At 45.5% G+C, this 9,647-nt stretch overlaps 1 long non-coding RNA gene across 1 annotated transcript; it reads right to left on the bottom strand.

Moving 5' to 3' along the window:
* Positions 1–7,417: 7,417 nt before the first annotated feature.
* On the bottom strand, positions 7,418–8,862 carry LOC147730295 (uncharacterized). Its single transcript, XR_015308373.1, has 4 exons — positions 8,600–8,862; positions 8,415–8,506; positions 8,263–8,320; positions 7,418–7,726 (listed from the first exon to the last, which is right to left on the bottom strand). It is a non-coding gene; the product is annotated as an uncharacterized LOC147730295 (long non-coding RNA).
* Between the last annotated feature and the right edge of the window lie 785 nt (positions 8,863–9,647).

The raw sequence follows: 9,647 nt of genomic DNA, 5'->3' as shown, positions 1-9,647 counted from the left end.
ATCCTGAATTCTCATGGGTGTCTAGTTTTAAAACTGTATAGGTTTGCTAGGTTTCCCTTGGTGCCGGTAGAGCTAGGGTTCAAAATCTACACCTAGGCACTTTGCAAAAAAAAGGGTCAGTTTTCACTGTAAAAATAAAGTGTGTCCAAATTGTGTTTTGAGCCGTGTTCTGTCGCAGGCACTAAGCCTACCCACACAAGTAAGGTATCATTTTTATCAGGAGACTTAGGGTAACACAGAATTGTAGAGCAGCTGTTATTACCTATTGACGTTTCATGCATTTCTGTCTTCCAAATGAAAGACAATGTGTAAAAAATAAGTCATTTTGAAAAATGACCTATAATTCTCATGCTGGTATGGGTGCTCACAATTTCGGAAACGTGCAAATATCTACTGTTTCTAAACTCTATATTTTGTTCCTTTTCAGGAATACATAAGTGTCTTTCATACCGATTTTTCCATGTATATATTTTTCCAAATTAATTGCTATATACCCGGTACATAATAAAAAACCATTGCAAGACGCAGCTCAGTTATTGGCTCTGGGTTCGTCGGGTTCTAGGTGAACCTACCAGTCCTATATATTCCCACAACCAGAAAGGTCCAGCGGATGTAGCAGTATATTGCTTTCAAACAGCTGTTATAATTAGAAAACGTTACAGGTGAAAACGTGGACACAAATGGCTGTTTTTCCAACAAATGTTAAATTTTTCCTATATTCCACTGTTAGTTTCTATAAAAAAACCTTGAAGGATTTACACAAATGACCCCTTGACCCCTTGATGAATTCAGAATTTTGTCTACTGTTCTCAAATGTATAGCTTTTCAGGATCCATTATTGCTTTCATACCCATTTTGACCATTAACTGGAAGGAGGTTGAAAGCCCCAAAAATAGCAAAAGTAGGCTATGTCCCAGAAAAATGCCAACACTGTGTTACATTTTTGGGGTTTCTGACAAAAGTCTGCTGTCCCTGAAAGCTGGGAAGATTGTGATTTTAGCACCACAACCCCTTTGTTGATACCATTTGCAGGTAACAAATCACCCCCCCCCCCTCCAAGAAAAATAACTTTTGCTGTATTTAGGCTAATTTCTGGGTCCCCTCCAGGGAAATCCACAAACACTGGTACCTTTAGAATCCCCATGATGTTGGAAGGAAAGGACGCAAATCTGGCATGGATATCTTATGTGGTCACAAAGTTACAGTGGCCTAAGCGCAAACTACCCCAAATAGCCAAAACAAGGATTAGCACAGGGTGGGGGTAGAAAGGGGTTACAGAAGGTAGGCTTCTTCAAAAGTCCACAAGTGGATGAGATTAACTGGTGCACAATCAAAATGGTACAATGCTGGGTGACAAAGAAGGTGGCATGATGACAGACAAAGGACAACTGGGAAACTGGCCAGGGGGCACAGACAAATGTTACCACATCTTCTTTCCCTGATAGGTGTTGTGCCTACCTTGCAGATGGTGGTGTTTGTGTGGGAGGCATCTGAGACATACACACATCAGGGGCGGAAGATATGGCTCCCCGTCCCTGTCAGCATGTGTCTGTGCCAGGAAGTAAGGCAGCACAGCACTGACAAGGGAGTGATGGCTTCTCAGCAATGGAACAATGTTGCTATGGAAGGCACCCATTGTTGTTATGTAGGAGTCCAACTTGCGCACCATAGGTGCCAGGATGTTAATGATGGTCCCCAGCTTGTTGGCAACCTCACTGGTGTCAGAGTTTGAGGCCGGTGGTTCTTGCATCTCCCTTATAACACCAATATTGTCTGCCAAGGACTCATCTATCCTGTGTAGGCAAGCGCAGCTGCCTTTAATTGCCTCAGATGTATCCTTATTAGGACTGAGGCACCTACGTACTTTCTCTAGGCTGCCCACTATGGTCTCAATACCCACCAGCACCACATCAACCATCCACTGCTAGATCCCTTCCACTCGTCATTGGAATACAACTTGGGGATCCTCAGAGTCCGCAGCCGGGCTTGGACTAGCAGATGGGGGATGTCCTGTGGGTGGTGGCTCCTCTGGAGACCCTGAGATGCTGCCAACCCTTGCCATGACTGGAGATGGAGAATCTATGGGGTCCAGGAGTTGTTGGAATGTGTCAACATCCATTGGGGGCAGGATGTCCTCACCAACAGATTGGCCATCCATGACAGGCTGCTGAACAGGAGGTGTTTGTTCCTCTGCAATGAAATAAGCCCGGGCAGGGACTTCCGCTCCGCCCGTGGAATGTGTGGAGATTTGCCTTCTCCACTATCCGCAGAGAACGCGGAGAAGGCCAATCTCCACGGCGGAGCGGAGTTGGCCACCCCCACCTCCACCCCTCCTATTAACAATTAATTATAAATGACATGAAAGTAAAGAACAACACATTTTGTGGACTGCGGCGTCTCCGGGATGCCCTCCTCCTCTTCCTCGCTGTCTCTGCTAAAAGTGTGCATGCTCACGCGCGCATTTCTTGCGAGCAATGAACTAAGAGAGAGCGAGTGGCTGCTGGCTACTGCTGTTTGCGTCCTGTAGCATTTAGTGCTGGTTTCTTAGCAAAAAATGCATCCTCAAGTCCATTTTGGACGCAATAAGTGCAGGATTACGCTTCCTATGTAATTACACATAATTACGAGTAATTTTGCAGTAATTATGCTTGAGAGAATTACACCAGTTGCTCCCACCCATAGTGTTTAGCCTTTTTAGGTCTCGACCTGCCAATGCGCAAGCATTTCAGCTCGAGACATATAGAGTTGGATCACGAAAGCTGACCAAGGGTCTTTGACAGGCGGATTACGCTGAGTGCATGTGCCCGTGCACGCGCTTGCCATTTGCTCCTCGAGCCGCCTCGCATCATCGCATCAGACACTCCGCAGCATCTGAAGCTTCCCCAGTGCGCGCTCGGCCTCAGGCATTCAAGCGTGAAGCTTCCCCAGCGCGTGCTGGGCCTCACTTCTCCTCACATCCCATATGCTCATTCCCTCCCACCGACTTCAAAGGAACGTCACTCCCCTGCTCCCCGCCCCCCCTAAATCACCCCTGCCGTTGCTGCCCACGGCCGTGCTTTCACTTTCACGGCCGCAAGGCCGTGTCTCTTCGTGTCTCTTTCATGGCCAATGCTTGTTACTTTTGAGGTGGGTCTGTTGACTTTTAGATTTAATTCAACACAGTGATGTCTCTGGAGCAGCGTGTTACATCTGTCCTACGTTGGTGAGTGTTATTACTGTAGCGCTGTGCTAATACTTCCATGCGCTATGGTAATGCTGCCATTTTGTAGTCCTAATTCCGTGTCTCTTGCCTGTCCCAGTTTATAATTTAGAAAATCAGGTCACCTTAACGTCGGGGCGAAATCTTCTCTCTGTCGTCTGTAGAAGTTCAAAGAGAATGCTTCCTTTGAACTGTACAACAGTGGAGTAACAAAATGTGAGCCCCCACCCCGTCTCCCCGTCCAGCAAGATAAACTGAGGAGGCCCCTCAAACGCCCATCAGTAGGGGCTGAGGGAGCCCCCTCCAGTATAGGTAAGCCTGCCTCCTTTCCCCCTGCACACACTGCGGGAACTGCGGGGCTCTTAGGTACGCCCCTGAGCCCACTGCATTGTTGTTACTCATTGCGAAAAAGGTTTAAAGGCAGGCGGAGATGCAGATGCTTTCCTACCTCAGAGGACAATGTAGCCGCGGGTACGCAGATGAGCATGTGCTCGCTTGTTTATGTTCTGTGTATTTAACTTGGCACAAGCTTTGTCTCCCAGGGTAAAAGAGAGCTTTACAAACATTTGGAATAGCACATCCTATTCATGTTAAAAAAATCTTGAAAACGTTGCCTAATATGCCCATTGCTTCTAGTTATTCGCCACCCCCTGTTGATTTTCTTTTCCAATAACTACATTTGTCTCGCTAACAATTTAGCCTCATTTTTCCATGTCCATCCCCCAACATCTGCTCTTGACAAGCATGTCGCTTGAAACCTTTCAATGAGTCAATGTGCTTGTACATTTGTTAATGTTAACCCCTTCCAAAGCCCAGCTCGTCATGGCGTAGCCTCCTCGCACGCTGATGCCGAGCCCAGCTCGTCATGTATAGTGTGATTCCCTAAATCCCAGCATGCGAGCAAAATAACGCTAGCACCCATGAGGTTAAAGTGCGCCGCTGCGGCCCAGGTACTGGAAACTTTAGAAAGGTAAGTGCATGGAGCCATAACAACATATCCAAGCATTCCAAGAAACTTGTGACTGACAAGAGTGTAAGAGTGCGAGAGCAAAGACGCAAACAAAGTATTTCCATATTTATATGTCTCTAGCCAGCCACTCTGTTACAAAGTCGGCCGCTTTAGAAACACGACCCTCTCGCAGAGAAGCAAGCGGGCTTGTCAGTTTCATTTTGGCTCCTCGCAATCCCCCCTCCCTTCTCGGCCAGCCATTTGATGCTGTGTACGTTCTTAACTTTCAAAAACAGTTAAATTAAAATTTAATTTGGGACCGGGGTTAATATCACTTTTTAGGGCACCGAGGGCTTATTGGAACTCCCATCCTTCTGTAGCTCGTGGTCGGACCAGATTCTGTGCCATTTACCACGAACTACGCGGAAGTCACCTTAATAACTTGACTTAGCTAGCGCTTAATAAAACTCCATTAATAAATAAGTGAATAACATTTGGTATCTTCTCCTCGTATCGGTTTCAGAGGTAACACCCAATCTACTATTCTGGGATGGCAGGGTGCCCTACACACGCCTACAAACCTCGAGTTGGACTCATATTCATGTTTTCCACGAAACACATGCCTACAGGGGTTCGAGGGTTGCTGTGGGTTCCCCAAAATGCTCTGCCATGCAGCATCAACTCTTTCTGCTCTCACGCACACAAGCTCTCTCTCTCCCTCTCTCACACATGCATGCACGCACACATGCACGCTCTCTTTCTCTCTCCCTCTCCCCCTCTCTCTCTCTCACACACAGGCACGCACACATGCATGATCTCTCGCACTCACACACACACACGCATAATCACACATGCAGGCTCTCTGCTCTCTTTCTCTCTCCCCCTCTCACACACATGCACCCACACATGCACACTCTCTCTCAGACAGACACGCACACATGCACATTCTCTCACTCACACACGCACAAACACATGCACTCACTCGCTCTTTTTCTCTCACATACACCCATGCACAAACCTGTGTGCTCTCGCTCTCACATGCATCCACGCGCACGCTCTTTCTCTCCCCCCCCTCTCTAGCGCACACACACAGGCACTCACGCACACATGCATTCTCTCTTTCTTTGGTGTGTAGTGCCGAAGCACCATTTATTCCTGCTAGGCACGGTAAGCCATTCATTGGTGCTTTTATTATGACACAAGGACCCCTTGGTCCCTGCCAGGCCTCTAGCACTTGTGGCGTGGTGGGGGTAGTTACAGTAAGACCTTCACTGGTGCTTTTAGCTTAACTGTGCTATGATACAAGGACCCCTTTGCTCCCTTTCAGGCCTCAAGCACTGGTGGCGTAGTGGTGGCAGTGCGCAGTGCCGAAGCACTTTTGACTTCTGCTATGCAAGGTAAGGCATTCATTGGTGCTCACTGCTTTCAATAGGGCCATGGCTTGACAGCAGGCAGGCCTTTGTTCCCTATCAAGTCTCCAGCAGTGGTAGTGCATCATTCATTCCAGCTGCTCAGGGCTGGTGCCTGTTAATGATTCTCCTGCAGCTGCGGAGTCAGCAGTGGGTGCGTTTGTGAAAGGCTAGGGTGGTGTGTGTGCGTTCCCTCACACATTTTCCTGCCCTACTCCATGCTCCCCGCTTGTCCCTCGCGTGTCTATTACAGAGGTCCGAAAAACAAAGCATTTGAAATACCTAAAGCACAAAAAGATTGCATGAGAACCGGTGCCGCGGGGCTATTTTCCTCTCATTGATTGGATATACCTGCTCTCCCTACAACTCTCTCTCTTTCACGCACACAAGCTCTCTCCCTCTCTCACACACACATGCACTCACACATGCATACTCTCTCCCCTCCTCTCTCACACACACAGGCACGCACACATGCACGTGCTATCTCTTTCTCACACACACAGGCACACATGCACGCTCTCTCGCACTCACACAAACACGCATACTCACAAATGCAGGCTCTGCTCTCTTTCTCTCCCCCTCTCACACACGCGCTCACATGCATGCTATCTCTCTCTCTCTCTCTCTCTCTCACACACACACAGGCACGCACACATGCACCTTCTCTTTCTCACACACACACAACCACACACAACCACAACCACACACACAAACACAACCACACACAACCACACACACAAACTGCACACACACAAACCATACACACACACAAAACCACACACACACAACCACAACCACACCAATCCACACACACCAACAACTGCACCCACAACCGCACACACACACAACCACACACATACAACCGCACACACAACCACACACACACACAACCACGCACACATACCCACACGTACACACACACACCCACACACACACACACACACACCCACACACACACCCACACAACCACACACACAACCACACACACACACACACACAACCCCACACACACACAACCCCACACACACAACCACGCACACACACAACCACGCACACACACAACCACGCACACACAACCCCACACACACAACCCCCCCACACACACAACCACACACCAGGATAGCAAAACATAGCATAGCATAACAAAACATAGTATAGCATAACAAAACGCAAGAATACGTAGCATAACAAAACACAACACAACATAGCATAGCATAACAACACATAGCATAACAAAACTAAGCATAGCATAGCAAAACACAACAAAACATAGCATCACAAAAAATAGTATACAAAACACAACAAAACATAGCATAACAAAACATAGCGTAGCATAGCATAACAAAACATAGCATAACAAAACACAACAAAACATAGCATAACATAACAAAACAAAGCATAGCATAACAAAACATAGCATAACAAAACAAAACATAACATAACATAGCATTGCTTAACAAAACATAGCATAGCAAAACAAAACAAAACGTAGCATAGCAAAACATATCATAGCAAAGCAAAACATAGCATAGCATACCAAACGCATCAAAACATAGCATAGCATAACAAAACATAACAAAACAAAACATAGCAAAACAAAGCATAACACACACAACACACACACAACCACACACACACAACTGTGTTGTAGAGACACGGGTTAAACCAATAATTCGCTGGGACCTGGTGAGTGAATGATGCAAACAAAATGGTCCCAGATACTAAAGCAAATAAACTAAAATTAAATGATATCTCAACTAATTTCAAAGACAATATCGAGCATTGTTTTTAATCACAACGTGTATAAAATATTCAATAAAACACTGTTCATAAAATACATCAAAACGTAATCATGAATAATGCCCCTAACAGAAGGGAAAGGGAAGGGTAGTGATGTGGAAGGTGAAGGAACTGTATACGTGACAGAACGGTGGTCGGTTTGACCTTAATGAAAGATTACTAAAAATTGATTAACACAGGCTAATAATCACAATTCATAAATTAATATGACAAACTCATGCCTATTACAACAAATCCACAAATGATAAATGGGGAAGAAGGCTGAGGATGAAGAAAGTGTTGACGTTTCGACCCAAGTTGATGCAGGCGTATGATAAAACCTTGCTAGAGGGTCTTCATCAGGACAGGGATGCAGGTGGGGCAATAAATCTGCACAGAAAATTAATAATTTTATTTTAATTATGGTCAAAAAGATCCATATTACTCATAGAAAATGCACTGTTAATGGTCGAAGAGGGGAACATTACCAGGGGGATACACATGTTGAGAAAAAGGTAATGAGGAATACTTATGTGGTGACAAACACCAAATATGAAAGGCTGCAGGCTTGAACATAGGTATAGCATTGGTGCGGTGTCCATCCCAAGTTGTACAGAAACACTTCACAGCTTACTTACATTAATGGGTATAGTATAAGATAGTAATTTCGAAGGATAGGGAATGGCCATGTCCTGAAAGGGTAACAGCTTGTGGGCCCTTAAGGTTTGAACAATTTCCATAATGTCAAGTCAAAGGGAATATATTGAAACCCACTAGAAGAGGAGTTTCGCAAAGATAGACAGCAAACAGATATGATGGTTGCCCATCGTCCAGTATATCTGTCATGCAAACCACTAGGTTAGATATCAAATAGCCTAATGTCGAATAGTAAAAACTAAGGGCACGAAGCACATCAAAATAATTACCTTAGTAGAAAGGCGTGGTTGCAAGGTAGATAAGGAATCCGCCGCGTGGGTCAGAATCCTAAAAGGAGTAATTTGTCGGCAGTTACCCAACCATGACGGGGGTGCTTAGTCAGAGCAGATTAAGATGTTACAGAAAAAGGGGGGAACCCTACCTGAAGTCGGTATTTAAACCGCTGTCCCCGAAAGAAGTGTACTCAATGTCTGTGGTTTCAAAGCGACCGCTTAGAGTAGTCCAGATCGGTTTCTAGAGGTAATAAAGTGACACGCTAGTGAATAGTCACATACACACAGTCAGGTAGTCAATATTAATGCTAAGGCAAAGTCACACTGCGCATACCTGAGAAAGGGAAATTGCGGCACTCTCACAGGAGTCTGGTGTGTTTGGTCCAAATATCGTAAAAGCTGTGGACTAAGATCAGTGTCTGCAGTTACGAAACGATTGTGTCAATGACTTCGGTTCAATTCCTAAAAATGTTAAAGTGACAGACTTGTAAGTAGTCACGTAGTTGCAGCAAGATAATAATACTGCTGCAGAGTCACAGTGCGCATACCTGGAAGAGAGGGGGTCCGGTACTCTCACGGGGGTCTGGTGTATGTAGTCCGGATGGGTAACAGCAGTCAGGGTCGGATTGGGATCACAATTTGGCCCAGGCACTGACGAAAAAGTGGCCCACATTAAGGGGGCGTGGCCTACATTTAAGGGGCGTGGCCTACATTTAAGGGGCACGGCCTATATTTAAGGGGCGTGGCCCACATTCGAGGGGCATGCCCTTTCATGAAACACCATTTGGTTACTCTTTGAGGTCTAATTTGTAGACAAATATTTAGTAAATTAAGCCTTTTAAAGCTTACAGAGCAAGTAACATTGGTAAAGACTAGGAGCACTGCAGTTCAGATAACTGAATACTTACTTGCAGTCTTAACGCCCTGCACAATGTCGTTGGATACTCTTTCCTAACCAGCTATGTCCTAGACTCTAATCATCACATAAACCAGAAATCTAGTGCAAAGTCAAGGAGAAAGGGTAAGACTGGAATCTCTGGGAATAGAACATGTAATAACAAAAGTAAGAATTCACAAACGAGGAAAAGGCAGTCTGGGGTGTAAAGAATGCTGAAAAAATGTATCTGTACAATCTAGTCATACATTTTTTTCACAGTCAGCAGGTGATGTCTATATACAAAAAACACAGTTTTATTCATATCTGTTGCTGCCTTAAAGTCTGGGCCATGGGGAGACTGAGGATTACTCAATCAAAAGATCCTGCAGCAATGCACTTTTTTTTGCAACGAAGTCAATAATGTCATCAGTTTTCAACTGAGACAGCACATTCCATTCAACTGACATGAGCATAAAGGCTTCAAGGTTTTCCTGACCAATTTGGT

Source organism: Lissotriton vulgaris, chromosome 2_1 (genome assembly GCF_964263255.1).
Source record: "Lissotriton vulgaris chromosome 2_1, aLisVul1.2, whole genome shotgun sequence".
Taxonomy (NCBI): Eukaryota; Metazoa; Chordata; class Amphibia; order Caudata; family Salamandridae; genus Lissotriton; species Lissotriton vulgaris.
Note: the sequence above shows the minus strand (reverse complement) of the source record. Positions and strands in the feature narration are given on the sequence as shown.